This window comes from Spermophilus citellus, assembly GCF_964194105.1.
Source record: "Spermophilus citellus genome assembly, chromosome: 6".
NCBI lineage: Eukaryota > Metazoa > Chordata > Mammalia > Rodentia > Sciuridae > Spermophilus > Spermophilus citellus.
Genome location: NC_138187.1, coordinates 146,337,424 through 146,356,543, shown reverse-complemented (window position 1 = coordinate 146,356,543; position 19,120 = coordinate 146,337,424).

The window sequence follows — 19,120 nt, the reverse complement described above, 5'->3', positions numbered from 1 at the left end:
CTTGTCCTTTTGACTCATGATCTGAATACAGCTCTCCTTTTCTTCTTTTAAACATCTCCATATAACTGAATGCATGAGTTACATGTGTGTCAGACTCTAAGTTATGAAACACTGAAGTGATGACTTGAATCCAAGGGCTTTTTTAAAATTCTATTCAAAATTACAACAAAATAATGTGAAATAGATGATCCTGAGATAGATCAATGTCTCTACAAGGTCAACAAACTGAGAAATTAAAAAATAATGAAAACAAACCAAACCAAATTGATGCTGACTTCTTATCACTGGCATCTGGCAGGTTGCAACTGCATGAACATCAAGTGAGCACAAAGATGCACAAATACTCTTTAGGGAATGATAGCATAGGCTGATATTCCACATGGTACAATAAAAATATACTGAATTATTTCCCTAATCTGAATAACATGGGTGATTATTACTTAATCATCATAGTCCTTTATTCTTCCACTTCGTAATTAAAAAACAAAGTTGCACAATAATCAAATTCCCCCTTCTTCCTGAAGAACTTAATCATAACAAACCCTCATTTACAGCATACTACTCAGACCTCATCTGGAACAAGCTTGAATTCCATAAAAATCCCCTTAAATTGCACCTTTCACAGTTTTCTTATGAAGCATCTCTCTCTCAGTGCAGTAAGCTAGTAAGTTTACACTTCATGGGCTACAGGTATGGTCCTGCTGGACTTTCACTTGTGAGCATTAACAGAAACATTTTTAGTCTCTCAGGCTATTAGTATTTTTATCTTGCTTATTTTCTCAATATCAGAGTGACACCATCTAAAGATATCCAAAAATTTAAGGTTTAAAAACAAAATGTAAAATAATGTTATAATCCTCCAAATCATTTCTTCTCATTCAACAATTGTTTTTAGCTATTATCATTCCTCTGTCTTTCCATGTAAGTTTTAAGATTGGCTTGTCTATGACTTAAGATATTATCTGATGTTTTAATCAAAATTGCTTAGATCCTTTTGGGATAAATGTTAATTTTCCTATACTGAGTTCAGCAATCCGTGAAAACATTATTTCCTTTTATGTAGACCTTTGGTGTCTTTAGTTTTGTTTTTGCAAGCACGAAGCTTCTCTACCTGTTGTGTTTGATTTATAAAGCTTTGTTTTACTTTTGGAAGTGGTTGAAATGACATTATTTTACATTTTGTTTTCAAATCTTAACATTTTTGGATATATATTGAAAAAGACATTCTCATGACACTGAGAAAATAAATAAGGTGAACATCGTAAGAGATTAAGCATTAGTGTAAGAGACCAGATACTCTGTGAACAAAATACTTAAATGTAAACTATATCAAGAAAATTGTATAGAGAACCAAAAAAACACACAGAATAATGTCCAATAGCATTAAGTATTGTAGAAATGTAATTTGCAACCATAATCAAATAGCTCTCCACACTATTATAATGGTTAACTAAAACATTGGAATATTAAATTCTGGAAAAATCTGGAGCTACTACAACTCATGTATATTGTTTAAGAGAATATAAAACATCAAAGTCACTATGAGAAAGTTAGTTAGCTTCTTATAAATTAAACATGGATTTGCCACATGTATCAGAAATTCTACTTATTTATTCTAGAAAATTGAAAATAGAAGTTCATGGAGATAGATCCATATGATTTTCATAAATTGCATTCCTAATTAGTGTAGTTGGAAATAATCCAAGTACCTTTCAACAAGTGAATGTCAAAACACATTATCATAGATACAGATAATAAAATGTTAATAATGTTATTTTTTATTTTCACTATATTCAATTAGAATTTTGAGTAACCCAATTAAAATCATAGTAATTAATTTCAGAAAATATAATTATGTTTACTATATTTTTATTTACTTATTTTTGGTACTAGAGATTGAACCCAGGGGTGCTTTAACACTGAGATATCCCCCACCATCCAGCCTCTTTTATTTCTTATTTTGAGACAGGGTCTCACTAAGTTCCATAGAGCCTTAATAAGTTGCTGAACTGGCCTCAAATTTGCCATTTTCCTGCCTCAGCCTCCAAAATTACTGGGATTACAGGCATGTTCCAGTGTATCGAGCTATACCTACTGTAGTTTAACACAAAAACAGAACATGAGATGCTTGCTTTGTTAATCTGGAATACTGTTTTAGTTAGCTTTTTCACTTCTGTAACCAAAAGTCCTACCTGACAAAAACAATTATAGGAAGAAAAGTTTATTTTGAGGCTCATGGTTTCAGAGGTCTCAGTCTACATATGGCCAGCTCCATTCCTCAGGGAATGAGGTGAGGTAGGACATCATGGCAGAGGAAAGTAATGCAGGACAGGGCCCCAGGAGGGGGCTCAGCTCAGGAGGACAAAATACCCAAAGGCACACCTCAGAGACCCATTTCCTCCTGCCTTCCTATAGTTACCTGACATCCAGTTAATCCCTGTTAGGAGATTAATGCACTGATTTGGTTAAGATTCTCATGACCTAATTATGTAATCTCTAAACTTTCTTGTATTGTCTCACACGTGAGCTTTTTGGAGGACGCCTTATATCTAAACCATAATACATATTAGTATTTTTCCCTGTTGTGCTTCTTGTATATACTTTATCATATTGGTATAGTTAAAGTGCTTAAGGAATCACTCTATATAGTCCACAGAAACTTGTGTCAGTGTCTGTGAGCCCTGTTCACTTGGCTATGGATCCTAGGCACCTGTGCAGTTTTCACTTCTAATATTACAATATTTATTCAGGGATCCAGAATGATATAAAAACTTTCCAATAAACAGAATTAAAAATAAATATATTTTACTCTATCTTAGCTTCTTATATTTTCTCTAAAGATTAGAAAAATTTTTGAGTAGGAATGTAACTATGAGAAAAGAGCAATTGGTGCTTATTTTTATTAATTTATTCTAAAATTTTTGTCTCTCTCTAGTCAAATCTTTCTGATCAAAGATTATATCTTGAAAATTGTCCCAGAAATGTGTTAAAGAATCTTATTATTTTTTCCCCAGGATGCCTAGAAGTCAATCCTGAAACCAACTCATCATTTTTTAAATCTCTTTTCTGGTGAAAACAACAAACAACCAACCACATAGGTTTGTAAAATAATTCTCAGGCTACCACCAAACTGTGCTAAATAAAGTGTTGATTTCTCAAAACTAGATCTTACCTAACACTAAATTTTTGCTAATGATTCAAAGGATAAAGCAAGAATCAATATTAGATAAAATATTCTTGGATTCCAAAACTTTTGGAGGCCAGATCTCTTAGAAATAGCTGTTGAAGTGTATCTTTAAAAATATATATGCAAATACTGTTTCAAAAATCTAGCTGTTTTTAGATTTGGGGATTCTCCTGTTTTATGCTTATAAAAATAATACATAAAATACTTATATAGTATTGCTTACATTATCAACCATACAACCAAGCCTAATGAATTATACACTCTTTAAAATAATCAATTTATGCAGCTTTATATATTTGGTTTTTTGTTTGTTTTTTTTTTAAGAGAGAGAGAGAAAGAGAGAGAGAGAATTTTTTTTTAATATTTATTTTTTAGTTATTGGCGGACACAACATCTTTGTTGGTATGTGGTGCTGAGGATCGAACCCAGGCCGCATGTATGTCAGGCGAGCGCGCTACCGCTTGAGCCACATCCCCAGCCCGCTTATGTATATTTGATTAAAAATATTCAATGAAGAGAAACTTCTGTATTTTTTCTCTGCTAAAATTTTTTTTCTAGATCATCTGTCACTTTAGTTAATGTGGGAATTATGTTTTCCAAAATTCCTTCATCAGGTAAACTTAAATGTTTCAAAATTTCTATCTTAAATTATTTTATTTGTTCCTTTTAAAAATTGAAAGTAGAAAGTATATAACGAAATGAACTATTTTCCTGCTTCAACAAGTAAGAGGTTAAGGGGAATGGGGAGGTCACATGATAAAACAGCTCACATAATAGGAATTGGGGGGAAAGTTATTTTGATAAGCAACCAGATATTGGGAAGATAAAGCATAAACAGATTAATAAATAGGTAAACAAATTGTTACTTTTGTGCTTGGTAGTCTATTCAGCCTAGCCATGATTCTAATACTTCTACTTTTTAACATTTTTGAAACCCAAATTGGGTTTTATGTATTACATCATGTTACTAATTGCTAATTACTAATTTTATAGTAAGTACAATTATATATAGAACTTTTACTATAAGTGGAGAAGAATTCCAAAATATTTGTGCTTACATCAAATGCCATTATTTAAATTAAATTTTATGAGTTTAATTTAAAAATCAGCATCACATAAAAACCAAGTATAAAATTGAAATGAAAATGCATAACCCATATAAACAATCTGTACTCTAATCATGTCTATATTTGGAAGTTCATAGTTATGTCTTTTAATTAACACATAATGGTGTGTGTTTGCCAAAATTATTAAAGTATATTATTGAAAGTGAAACTTATTTCATAATAAAATAAAATTTTGAAATTATTCTGAAAGTTTATGACCTCTAAATAAGCGAATTAATAGAGGATCACCGAACAAATATCTTGCCCTTAGATTTAATTAAGTAATACCTGAACTGCAGCTGAACTGTGGTGTAGTACACAGTGTGAAATAGAATTTTTAATGTAAAGTTTAATGATTTAATTAGCCACATTTAAATGTTTAATTCAAATAAACGCTCAACCAGTTGATTGTGAAGTTCAGTCAGTTTGTCCCCTTTGCTTATCATCCTGAATATCTTTTCCACACTGAAGTTTAAAAAGTGGGATAGCACATAGGATTAAGAAACAAAACAAATTTGGCATACTATTTGCAACTTATGATAAGGAATTAGTATGCTAAAATAAAATATTACATGTAATTTGATTAATATTACTAAATTGAAAATTATTTAAAAATAAAGCTTGGGTCAGACTGTAGAGCTATTGAAATATTACTTTATTTCATTTGGATAGCTTTTATTTATTTATTTATTTTTGTCTTAGTGGAATGCACATCCACTAAGTACTAAACAATCCATGCAACTTTAAGTAATATATTTTCTAATTAATGTCTCATACCTCAAAAGAGTATTTCCCTTAAATTTTTGTTTAAGGATTTTCCCATTGTCAAAATTAAAATACGGGAAATAAATGTGATACATGCCAGATGTTCTTTCTCTCTCAGTTTCCTATATTCTTTACTTTTAAAAATTGAACATTTATATTTTTAGCACAAAAAGGTGGGAAAATATTTTTTTATACCTTTATTTTGTTCATTTATTTTTATGTGGTGCTGAAGATCAAACCCAGTTGCTCACATGTATGAGGCAAGCCCTCTACTGCTGGGCCACAACCTAAGCCCCTGGGAAAATATTTTTAAGGAATTGTATTTACTTATTACTTACAATAATTTAGGAGTAATGATAACATATACACATTACTGACCAAAAGTAAAGGCTTTAAACTTGAAATTGATTCCATTACAATATTTTATGTGTATAAGTCTCTCCAATTAAGTAATAATTCGTAGCCTAAACCTAGACTTTATGAAATCAAACTTCAAGTAAAATTTTATAAAATATACAGAATATTTACAACTGTTTATGCAACTCAACATCCTTTTACATTAATTTCTGCTATTTATTTTAGCATTTTGGTTCATCTCTTTCATTAGCGCTTTTGAGATCTCCACCATATATTTGCTTTCATAACTGTCAAAACCACAGTTTTTTTCCCATTGGAATGGATCCACATTAATTAGCTCAGTCTTCTTCTACCCACTATATATATATTTTATCTAAAAGCCCTTCTTACATTTCTGGCTTAAATACAATTTTCTCATCAGCATTAAACACATCATCCATGATGTTACACTCAAAAAACAAATTGCAGGATGATTCAGAGAAAACAAGCACTTGACTTCTTTTCAAAACTGTCCTCAATTATTTCTCAATTCAAAAGAGAAAATTGAAATCACACTTCTGTTACTATAATACGAAAGCAGAATTTCAGAGAGTTGAGTCAGTTACAATTACAATTACTTCCAAAAAATGATATGAATAAGCTTTAAAGAAAAAGGCTCAACACTTCAAGTGCATGCTTCAATTAAGAATCAGGGTTAAATTCACTCTATGGGATAACAAAGATTGAATTTATTAAGTACAACAAAAGTCATGGTAAAGATAATTTATCCTATAGTAATTTTAAACATTTTTTAAGTCTTGACAATTGCTCCTAACTGTATAAGTCTGAACATCCTGTACCATTTTAGGATTTTCATGTAACTGTCAATATAAATTGATAAGATTGTAAGAACATCTCCTAAGAAATACTAATTACATTTGTATCCACAATTTATTATTTCATTACAACCTCACAAATATATGATAATAAATATGTAAACATGTATTTGTGAATTTATGTCCCCTTAATGCTTTTCGTCCTATGTCTTATTAATTCTAACACTTACATAATAAGTAAGTAAAAAACTGATGTCTAACTCCTTTCTTTTTAAATTTCCAGGTGTCTTTCAAACTCTATAATGATTTTGCTAATACTTGTCCCTGCAAAAGTGCTTATTTTCACATGAATTACAATTTTTTCTTTCTTGCCCACTTCAGATAATGTTGATGCTTTTCTCTCAGTTTGTCTTACACCTATTCCTCCTTAGTGGATTGTGCTTTATTTGCTACAGTTTTCTTCATTATGATTAGTGCCCTTTCTGGAGAAAAGGAAGCCACAGAGACACAGAGGTACAACTAGAGGACTGTAAGGAATAAAATTATAGTTATAAGAAGTCTGGAGGAGGGGTCACTGGTATGACTAGCTCTGCTTCATGAGGTTATTTAGAGGCCATACCAGGTTCCTCTCTATTTTAGCTCCATTAATTTGTCAGGGATTGACTTTGTCCATCTAGTCAATATGGAGTCACCACTGTCACCCTGATTCCTGATGCAGGGCAAGGTTTTTAACCTGGTTTTGAGGCTATTTCATTTTACACAGAAGTTGCACAAATGACTTCTGCTCAAATTCTGTTTGGAAAAAGTTAGTAACATGGTCACATCATGTTCCAGGGTGTGTTCTTTGAGGTAGTAATTTCCATTATTAAGATAAGAACAAAGAGGGGCTAGAGATATAGCTTATTCGGTAGAGTGCTTTCCTAGCATGCACAAGGCCCTGGGTTCAATCCCCAGCACCACATATACACACACACACACAAAAGATAAGAATAAAGAGCATAGATATGGGAAACACCATTATCTTCTCAAAAATCTGTAGCTTCTGAGCTACTCTTCCACTCCTGAAGACATAATATATCATTGATCCTAACAAAAAGAAAATTAAATAAGTAAATTGGCCCCCAATTAAAGTATATATTTAAGGTGAAGTCCTGCTTCTTACTTGATAGTAAATATGATTATCTAAATAACATCAAGCTCCAAAACAACAAATACCCATTAAAGTTACTTAGAAAAACTGTGGACGATTACCCTTACTCACATGCCAATCATACTCCTCTCATCTGAATCAAATATCATTGAAAAATTTGATGAATATAATTACAGATCTTTTATCATGTGTTTTATATCACATTTCAATTAATATTTCATATTTCAACAGATATCATTCTGTACCATATATATTTGAAATTTATTTTTAAATAAATGCTTATAATTTTTGTCTTATTTTATTTCAGATTTATCAGGAAAATCACAGGGTGGGTAGCTACCAAAAAATTAATGTCTACTGGCTGAAATTTATGGTATTGGCAAAAATTGCTCATGTCAATAGTACAGAGATGAGGAACAGGAATATCAAACCACATATCTCCTGTAACTCATATTCCATATTCCAAATTACCACATGACCCATATCCAGACAAAGAATGTAATAAATAAATAGAGTAATATGTAGGAATGTGTTCCATGCATTAGATCTTATAGGGAAAAGAGTAACTTCTATAAAATCAATTTTTTAGTTGTGAGAGAAAAATATAATATTGCTTATAGTATGAGATATGCATGTTTTCAAAGAATACTGAGGCTTCTTTTTTCTTCTGTTTTATGTGTAAAAGAGTAAGTGTTCTAAATTACATGTTTACTGGGACCACATGATTTCTTATGTGGTATAAAGCTCCATGAAACATTCTCTTATGGCAAAACTATAAACTATGTACCTTATATTTTATGACTTAAGCAAAGAGAATTATTCAAATGAAAATTTGTATTCTTACAATGTTATTGTTAATTTTGACCAACCAAAATATTTGCAAAGATACTTCAGTGAAATTAATATATATAGATATATCTATATCTATCTATCTATATATCTATATATATATATAGAGAGAGAGAGAGAGAGATATAGATATATATATATCTCACATCTAACTTACTTTGGGAATTTAAATTAGGTACTTAATTGTTCACCAGTATATTTACTAAATAGCAATTGCATTTATCAATATTTTTTGTGTTTTAATTTATATAAGGGTAGAAATGTATCTTAAATGCAGGGTTATATTTTTCATCATGAAGTATTGGTATAATTTAAAAAATAATCAATGCCAGAAATAAAGGATTATATTTGTATATAAAAATAGTATTTTTGCTAATGATCATTTTACATTCATAATATGCAAGTCAGTTATGAGATTAATATAGAAAACAAACACATTAGTAATTCTTTAAAATATTCCCTTATCATGAACATTTCATTTATTCATTCTCTTTTCCTGAACAATATTTCCAGATTTCAAGTAAACACACTAAGTATCATTACATATTAAATGTTAATCATCTCAAAATTCTGAACTACATCTTAAGTGTGGAATATTCTCTTCACCTGTAGGTTATTGGTGATAAAACTGAGAAAATCAACTTATGTAAGTTACATTAATTATAACTTGCAAACATTATTCTTTCTGCCAAGTTTATAATTGAGACCGTTTGTTTTCTAGGATGTGTAAGAGCAGCTGTGGGCTATAACAGAGAGAAGTCATCTTTGCATTTTTCATTGTTGCTTGGTAATTGCCTAATTTTTCTTTGGTATTCCCTCATATAAGAATTCCAATTGCAAATACGATGTTTTCATTCTATTCCATGTATTAATTCCAAAATCTCTGTCTTAAAAATTTTAACCCATAAACTGATGGTTTTCTTCTATTTAATTCATAATAATAGAATGTATTTATTGTGACAAGTCAAAGGCAAATATGCTAGTAAATATGAAATTTAACTTTTTGATTTTAGAAGTGGAAACATTTCATGCCAGCATTGACAGATGATTGATATAATTATCACTCCACAGTACTTCATCAGGTTAAGCAAAAAAGGTTCTCTTTCTGTTAACATATCACCTCTAAGCATTTTTGTAAACATGATATACAGGTATAGGGGAAATAAAATAACTGCATTAATAATATTGCAGTATCTCTTGACCTGAATAAAAAGTCAAACTTTTTATAAATATTTACATAAAAATATTTATTCCTTTTTAATGAAGAAATACCAATTTCATGTTCAATGTGGTATATAACTTTGCTAACTTTTCTAGTGTGATAATTTATCATTCCTGTGGTGAGACTATCCTTGTACCAGGAATAGACTTCAAGTATGTGCAGAGTCTATATAGATCTTTTGGTTATCTCTCTTGGGGATCAGAAAAGTGGGTAAATTTTATCCGTTGAGAGAAAAAAAATGTAATAACATGTAGTAGAAATGCAGGCACTAGCATAAGCAATGCTACTCATTCACTGTGTTGTTTAAATTTTCATCCTCTAGTCAGAGAATGGTTTTCTTCATCTTCTTGCTTTGATGTTGGGCCCAGAGTAAACTGCTAACTAATGATAAGAAGAGGAAAATTAACTAGTTTGTTTCAGGCCTAAACCCTAAAATCTCCTAATTGCATATTATTGTCATATATATATATATATGCACACACATATGTATATATGTGTGTATGTATGCATGTATGTGTATATGTATATATACATATATATGCATATACATGCAAATAAAAGGCTCAAGGAAAGATTATTCTGTACCTATCATTGCAGTAATCACAAGGTACAAGTACCTACTGTGAACCTGAAATGTCCCAAGTTCACAAGAGGAACTTAAAATTTAATTAATTTTAATGAATTTAAATATAAACAACCACATGTGGTTAATAGGAACAGTATCAGATGGCATGCATGTAGAAATTGGTGCTGATGAAGTTTAAAAAGAAGTCAATATCCTAAAACTTCACATTGAATCTTATCCATTGAATTTTACAGACTATGTTGTAAGAAATAAATCTATAATTTGTTAATTCAGTAAGATATTTTGAGTCTTTTTTTTACCCAAATGACCAGTTAATCAGCATGACTACTATAAGAGTAATAATCTGTTTATATTTGTAATCTCAGCAATTAGTCTAAACTACAGCATATTTGGGTGAATAAATAAATTATATTAATATATTCTGTAGGTATTCAAAGAGCATTTGTTCAAAAGTAACATATGACCTATAAAGCTACTTTAACTCTTATGATACATGTATATGTATATATGCATACATATGGGAATTTGTATGTATATATACACATATATGTATATGTTCTCAAGTGTTACATACACATATAAACACATGACTTTTGAGAGTGAACACCCATGCTTGTAGTTGGCCTGTGGACAGAGGACTGGGTGGTCAATATTCTCAGGAACTTCTTCACAGTAACATTCCTAAGGTGCCTTCACTATGATAACTCTTGTAGACAGTAAATTTACATCACTTGATGATTGTTTTTTCTTGCTCCTTAAAAAAACATAAAGGTAGACTTTGCCATGATTAGAAATCTGGGAATTATTCTAGGACTAGGCTTGTCTTGCATATACAGGAAGAGGTACAGATATATGGAGAGCAGCCTTCTGCTGATAATTGCTCAGGATGATTTTTACATAGAAATTCTGGCACTATTCTGGTAGTTTTCTTAGGATACAATCCGGTATATAATTCAGGGAGCAAAAATGTAGTTCATAATATGCAGCAAATTCACTAGTTTGGGAAGAATTTTTCTTATGCTAAATAGTTCATTGTTAAGAAAGCTGTTTTTATTTATGACTCACAAATATAATCCCTTAAGCAAAGTAATAATTAGCTTTATTTTATATGCATTTAAAGTTTCATTTATATTTTCGATAAGGCTGCTTTCTTATTCTTATCTATTTTGTTTTTATGTTTGAGCCAAGTTGCTTTTGATTCTGAAGATATGTGGATTTTTTCCTTCCATATTTTTTCTCCTCTCACTTTTAAATAAGTACATGGATATAAATGTTTTCATCCATAAATTAGGAAGAAGAATAGGAAATATAGAAAAAGATGACTCCTATTAAAGACACATGTATATAGGAACTCAATCATGTGCAAGCAATAACAGACAGGAAAAGGAGAGTAACCTATTATAACAGGAGAAAGAAGGTGACTGCCAAATGAGATCAGGCAGCCATGTACAAACAAATACATGGAGACTGATGAGAGAATCCCACAATCCCACTTCTAAATGCAAGGTGCTCTAATAATGGTGGCAAGGCAGGTGGGGCAAAATAATAGGCAATATTAGCACAAAAGTGGTCTCAGAATATTTTAGAAAACTAAAGATATATACTCAGGTAACAATACTAATCTCTAGTGATTTCTGTGAACCATGAAGCAGTCATTCAGGCTTTTGCAAAATTGTATAAATTTGACCCTTCCTTATCAGCGTTAAGGAGAGGACACATTATTCCCACACTGGATACTTATGCCCAGGAAATATTCTAAATTGAACACAATTAATGTCCTATTACAACATATTGCTGGCTCAAATTGCACACATCTATACTTTAAATGGGCTGAAGAATTTGCCCCCTTTCATGTCAGACTGTATTATGGTCAAGAGACTTTTCCTTAGAAAAATAACTAAGGTTTAAGCCTGTTATCACTGAGTTTATTGAAACAAATATAGCCTTTGCTTCAGGCAAAAGTCTATACAAATCAGTTTGATAAACCTAATTACCACTTTTTATAACACCTTTGGGCCACTTTGAAATAGAGTCCAGACACCATATAGTGAATGGTTGACTTTCCCCAAGGCACTGGGAATTAATCTAATTGAACTTTTTCCAAACAAAGAGCAGTCTCAATTTTTCCCAGTCTCTTAACCTATAAAGCAAAGCAGAGTTCAAGCATGGCCTGATAGTACTTTGTTTAATCTCTTAAAAATTTCAGTTCCTCACATTAATATCTGCAGTATTATTAGCTGAGAGGCTTAGTGGGTTCACATGACACTGTGTTTTTTGCTTGATCTTATTAAATTGCAAGATATGCTGGTCCATAAAGTGTCTAGTTTGCCAGGATGTTCTCATTCTTTTATACAATTGTATTGCTGCATAAACTATTGTCTGACCTCTTGTACCAGAGGTCCCCATGCCTAATCATGCCATCACTTACTTATCACTGCTTATCTCTCAATATCTACATTCATTTTATATTAGTTTTTGTAAAGCCAAGCTATATGTATTCCACTCAATATATTTTCATTATTTTGGCATACAAAAATTTAGATAGCTGTTTTTATTGCTTATTACAGAATCACACCAGTATATTTCCTATTATTATTAATCCAATCATTATCAAGTTTAATTATTCCTAATTTTTTGCCCAGAATATAACTGATGATACATGATTTTTATTTTAAAAGAAAATTTTATTAGAGTAGATTGTGGACTATTACAGTATTTTTAAAACTGTACTAGTCACAAAGTACATCTCAATAAACTTTTATAATTTGAATTTATTTGTTTAATCAGCACAGAGAACAAGAAATAGAACATTGGAAGCCTTCCAGAAATCCACCTTATCATTCCTTCCAATCATTAAATTGACTTCTACTACCCACTCCAGAATACCAGGTCCCAGACTGTTGGAACTTTCTATAGGAAACATATTGCACAGAATTTCTGGTATGTGTCTGCTTTCTCTCAACATTATGTTTGTAACATTCACCCATTTTTTTTGCTTCGATTTTCACTTAATTTCCATTTCCATCAGCTTAAATTTTCAGTTCTTTATTGTTTCTTAAAAATGAAAAAATAATGGGCAAAGATCTTCTGAACGCTGATTTCTACAAAGAAGATAAACAAGTTCTTCAGATAGAAGCAGAGGTGTATAACATCACAAACCATCATGTAATGCAAATCAAAACTACCATGAAATATGTCACTTTTCACCCATAAAAACAGCTATTATCAAAAAGATGTAAGGTAAGTGCGGACACAGGCGTGGAGTGTAGGGCATGCTTGTGCACTGTTGCTGGGAATGTAGACTGACCCAGGGCTTGTAGAAATATTTGGTGGTTTCTGAAGAAATGCAAAATAGAATTACCATTTGGCCCAGCAGTCCCTCTACTAGGAATACACTCAAAGGAGATGAAATGACCATTCTGTAAAGATATTTCCCCTCTCATGTTCAATGCAGGATTATTCACGATAGCCAGGATATGGAATCAATTTAAATGTCCATCAAAAGATAAATGGATAAAGAAATAAACTGTGGTACATAGATACAATGGAATATTATTAATATTTAAAAATGAGTGAAATCCAGTCATGGCATGTGGATAAGTTTAAAATTATCTATGCCTCACAAATGGCAAATCTTATATAAATGACCTCCCCATCTAGTCAACACTATGTTATGAACTTATCCTAGGTATTTGTCTCAAACTGTTTTTTTAACTACAGATTAAATAGACTTTCAAATATTTTTGTCACTTAATGGAGAACAAATGAACCCCACACACCTAAAGTTTGGTTTAGATGTCATCTCTGATGGTGCTATGTGCCTATCAAAAGGACGAAGTCATATATAATTCATATGATGAGACTTTCTGGAGGAGCAAGGCAAAAGGTCCAAACAGGTCACAAACTGATTTGAGACAGAGGGGAAAGACGACTGTCTTTAGGGGTTTGTGGTGTTTAGAAGTGGGGTTGGGTGAGAGGTACTGGACATGTGCTTGGGCTGGCATAGTTTGAACTTCCTCCTAGTATCAATATAAAAAGCACCTGAATTTTTTAATTGGTTTTCTCTGGTGTGGGGCAGAAAAGAAATTAGAACTGTGTCCTTTCTTTTCAATATCCCTGAATAGTGAACACATTGTTTACTGAAAATATAAGAACAGCATGAGGATTTCCATTTCGGATTATATATTCCCCAGTCAAATGTTTCATTGCAAGTTCAAAGTCATTTGATTTGACAACTATAACTTAGATATCAAAAGCTGTGAAAGTAGCAGGATACAAAATCAACACCCATAAATCAAAGACATTTCTGTATTTAGTGACAAATCCTCTGAAAGGTAAATGAGAAAAACTACCCCACTTACACCATAGGTATTTGTCTCAAACAATAGCATCAAAAAAAAAAATAAAATACGTGGAAATCAACGAAAGAGGTGAAAGACCTCTACAATGAAAACTATAGAACGCTACAGAAAGAAATTAAGGAAGACCTTAGAAGATGGAAAGATCTACCTTGTTCTTGGATAGGCAGAATTAATATTGTCAAAATGACTGTACTACCAAGAGCACTATACAGATTTAATGCAATTCCAATCAAAATCCCAATGACACTCCTCATAAAAATAGAAAAAGCAATCATAAAATTCATCTGGAAAAATAAGAGACCTAGAATAGCTAAAGCAATCCTTACCAAGAAGAGTGAAGCATGTGGCATCACTACACCAGACCCTAAACTATACTACAGAGCAATAGTATCAAAAACAGCAGGGTATTGTCATCAAAATAGACTGGTAGATGAATGGTACAAAATAGAGGACACAGAGACTAACCCACATAATTTCAGTTATCTTATATTTGACAAAGGTACCAAAACTGTAAATTGGAGAAAAGATAGCCTCTTCAGCAAATGATGCTGGGAAAACTGGAAATCCATATGCAATAAAATGAAATGAAACCCCTATCTCTCACCATTTACAAAACTAAACTCAAAGCGGATCAAGGACATAGGAATTAAACCTGAGACACTGAATCGAATAGAAGAAAAAGTAGGCCCAAATCTCCATCATGTGGGATTAGGCCCCAAATTCCTTAATCAGGCTCCTATAGCACAAGAATTAATATCAATAATCAATAAATGGGATGGATTCAAACTAAAAAGCTTCTTTTCAGCAAAAGAAACAATCAGTGAGGTGAATAGAAGCCTACTAATTGGGAAAAAATTCTTATTCCACACACATCAGAACACCAATCTCTAGGATATATAAAGAACTAAAAAATTCTATCAGCAAAAAACCAAATAACTCAATCAGTAAATAGGCCAAGGAACTGAACAGACACTTATCAGAAGATGATATACAATCAATCAACAAATATATGAAAAAATGTTCAATTGTTCTGGCAATTAGAGAAATGCAAATCAAAACTTCTCTAAGATTTCATCTTACTCCAGTAAAAATGCGAGGTATTAAGAATCCAAACAACAATAAGTGTTGGCGAGGATGTGGGAAAAAAGGGACACTCATATATTGCTGATGGAACTGCAAATTGGGGCAGCCAATATGAAAAGCAGTATGGAAAATCCTTGGAAAACTTAGAATGGAACCACCATTTGACCTAGCTATCTCTCTACTCAGTCTATACCCAAAGGACTTAAAAACAGCATACTACAGGGACACAGTGACATCAATGTTTATAGCAGCCCAATTCACAATAGCTAAACTATGGAACCAACTTAGATGCCCTTCACTAGATGAACGGATAAAGAAGCTGTTATATATATATATATATATATATATATATATATATATATATATATACATATACATATATATATATATACACACACACACACATAGATACACGATGGAATATTATTCAGCATTAAAAGAGAATAAAATCATGGAATTTGCAGGTTAATGGATGGAGCTGGATAATCTAGTGCTAAGTAAAATTAGTTCCAAAAAAACCAAATGCTGAATGATTTATCTGATTTAAGGACACTGAATCATAATATGCTGTGGGTGTGGGGATGGGAGGATTAAATGAATTCTAGAGGGCAAAGGGGAAAAGGGAAGGGAAAGATAGAGAAGGGGCATAGAGGTAGGAAAGACTGTGGAATGTAATGGTCATCATTACCCTAAGAACATGTATGAAGACACATAGGATGTGACTCTACTTTGTGTACAATCAGACATATGAAAAATTATGCTCTCTATATGTAATATGAATTGTAATGCATTCTGTTGTCATACATAACAAATTAAAATTTTTAAAAATTTAAAATAAATAAATAAGCCTTAAAAAAAGAGCTGCATATTTGAGACAGAAAAATGCTAAAAACTTTTGTAATAAACTTCTATTGGAGCATCTCATCTTTTATAATAAATTACTATTGGAGAATCTAAATAATAATTTCAGAACATAGTTATTTTCATGCAGATATAATGGGCAATCAGTTCATTGGATTTTTAGCTAATGTAGAGCTAGGATTGTGGCTTAGGAGTACAGCACTTACCCGGTGAGCATATGTGAGGATCTGGGTTTGATCCTCAGCACCACATAAAAGTGAATAAGTAAGATAAAGTATTATGTCTATCTACAACTAAAATTGAAAAAAAAAGAGTTAGTACAATCCAGGCATAGTGGCACATTCTTGTAATCCCAGCAGTTTGGGAGACTGAGGCAGGAGAATCACAAGTTCAAAGCCAGCCTCAGCAACTTAAGAGAGACTCTGTCTCAAAATAAATAAAAAAGGGCTGAGGGTATTAAGTGCCCCTAGGTTCAATCCTCAGTCCAAAAAAAAAAAAAAGTTAATAGAAATGATTTTTTTGTTTCTTAGCTAACTATAAAGGAACACTTTTGTTATTTTGTTTGTTTTGCTTTTCTGCTATGGATCAAATTCTGATCATATCTCATCAGTGATCTCATCCCATTCTTGGATTTGGGGATAATTTTGAATCATTGGTGTATCTGTTAAGTGTTTAACAAATAGAGTCTCTGTGTGCAACGCGCGCGGGCACGTACACACACACACACACACACACACACACACAAATAAATAAATAAATAAATAAAAATTAAAAACCTGAATTGTAGCCTATGTATATGTGTAGCCCATGGGCATGGTGTAAATACTGTTGTCATGCTTAATTTCCAGCAAAAAACAATGTCTTTCAAATCTCCGGGAATGAATACCATGAGATGAAGGTGCTGACAAGTATTTTCTGAGATTTCCTTTATAAGCAGAATTTCTTCAGCACCTCCATGCCATCGGTTAACTTGGAACTGTGAGGCAGCTGTTTTTCTCTTTCTGAGGACTTAGAAAAGCTACCAGAAGGCAACAGCTGTGCTGTACTGGACAGAATTCCCCTTGGGCAGAAGCCACATGGAAAGCCATCATGAAGACAGTGAAGTGGAAAAACAAAATCTGGCTCCTTCTGAGCACTGTAGAGATACAACCCTGCTGATTCCCAGAAATGCCCAGAATGGGCAGGAAGATATTTTGAGGGTATACAAAAACACATTTATACTAAGAAAATACAATTATAAAATACATAAAATTATAAAATTATAAAATTTATATAATTATAAAATTATAAAAATACAATTATAATACCAATGTTTAAATCATAGTATGTATGTTGAGGGGATACTTTAACAAAATAGTTACTGACATTCCATCTAACTCAAAAAATTAACATGTAAATAGAAAAATACATACAAAAATTAAATTTGAGGTTAAAGAGTATAATCTTAAATATAATTTATAAATCATGTTCATCAATCTTACATGTTTATAATACACAAGAAGCAGTATTCATTCTATAAACATGAAGGCTTAATCCAACATTTTATTTAAATTTGGTGACATGTTTAATTTTTATAATTATTCTATATATGTAATATATTCATTTGCTTAGGTAATGATATGAGGGCTGATTATTTAAATGATTGGCAGGCAAATGTTACCAACTGAAGGGACGTATATCTTTTTTGTGTCATTAACTATGTCAATTAGGGAGGTATTTGGCCCTAAATAATGAAAAAATTCACAGAAAGTGGTTGAAAATAATTGATCAGCATATTTTCTTTTTGTAACAAAACATATTTGGGGAAACACTTTCCTATATAGTACAGATCTTTTTGTCTTCTTCCAGCTCCATTCTTTGCACAAGACTTTAAATCCTAAGGTTACCAAGTAATGACTTGTGCTAAAACTGTGAAAGAAAAGAACATTTCTTTTTTTCTGCCCCAAGGATCCCTCCTCTTTTCTCTTCTTCCTTCTCTTCTCTTTTCATTTCTTCCTTTCTTCTGTTCTCCTTCCTTCCTTCCCCTTCTCCTACCCTTCCTGCTCATCTCTCCCTCCCTTTTTCCCTTCCTTCTTTCTTCTCTTGCTCCCTCCATCCCTCCCTGAGAAGAGGAAACCATCTCAATCCCACTCTCCAAAACTAAACCATAAACGAACATTCCTGGGTTCACAGCGAGGCTAGCTCTTGGCTTTCCAACTTGGATAATCAAACAATCAGGGAGAAGGAGGTTAAAATAGATGTCAAAGAGACATTTTGTAATATTTATCATGTTAATTTCCTATCAGCCCTAATTGTATTCCCCATACCTAACTTCTACATTAAGGGTACAAATACCAGGAAATCAAAAGCCAAAATACTAGATCTACAACTACATTGCACTCATTGTCAACAAGCATTAAATGGTACAGATTTTTTCTGACAATTATGGCTGCCAGGGATCACTGTCTTCATCCATGGCATGAATTCCATAGTGAAATAATTATTAAATAGGAACATGTTGGGCTGGGGATGTGGCTCAAGCAGTGGCCCGCTCGCCTCGCATGCGTGGGGCCCAGGTTCGAGCCTCAGCACCACATACCAACAAAGATGTTGTGTCCGCCGAGAACTAAAAATAAATATTAAAAAATTCTCTCTCTCTCTCTCTCTCTCTCTCTCTCTCTCTCTCTCTCTCTCTCCCCCCTCTCCTCTCTCACTCTCTCTTTAAAAAAAAAATAGGAATATGTTGGACATCCAGATACAATAGGTAAATGTCCACTGGTAATCCCCTTGGAATTCTCA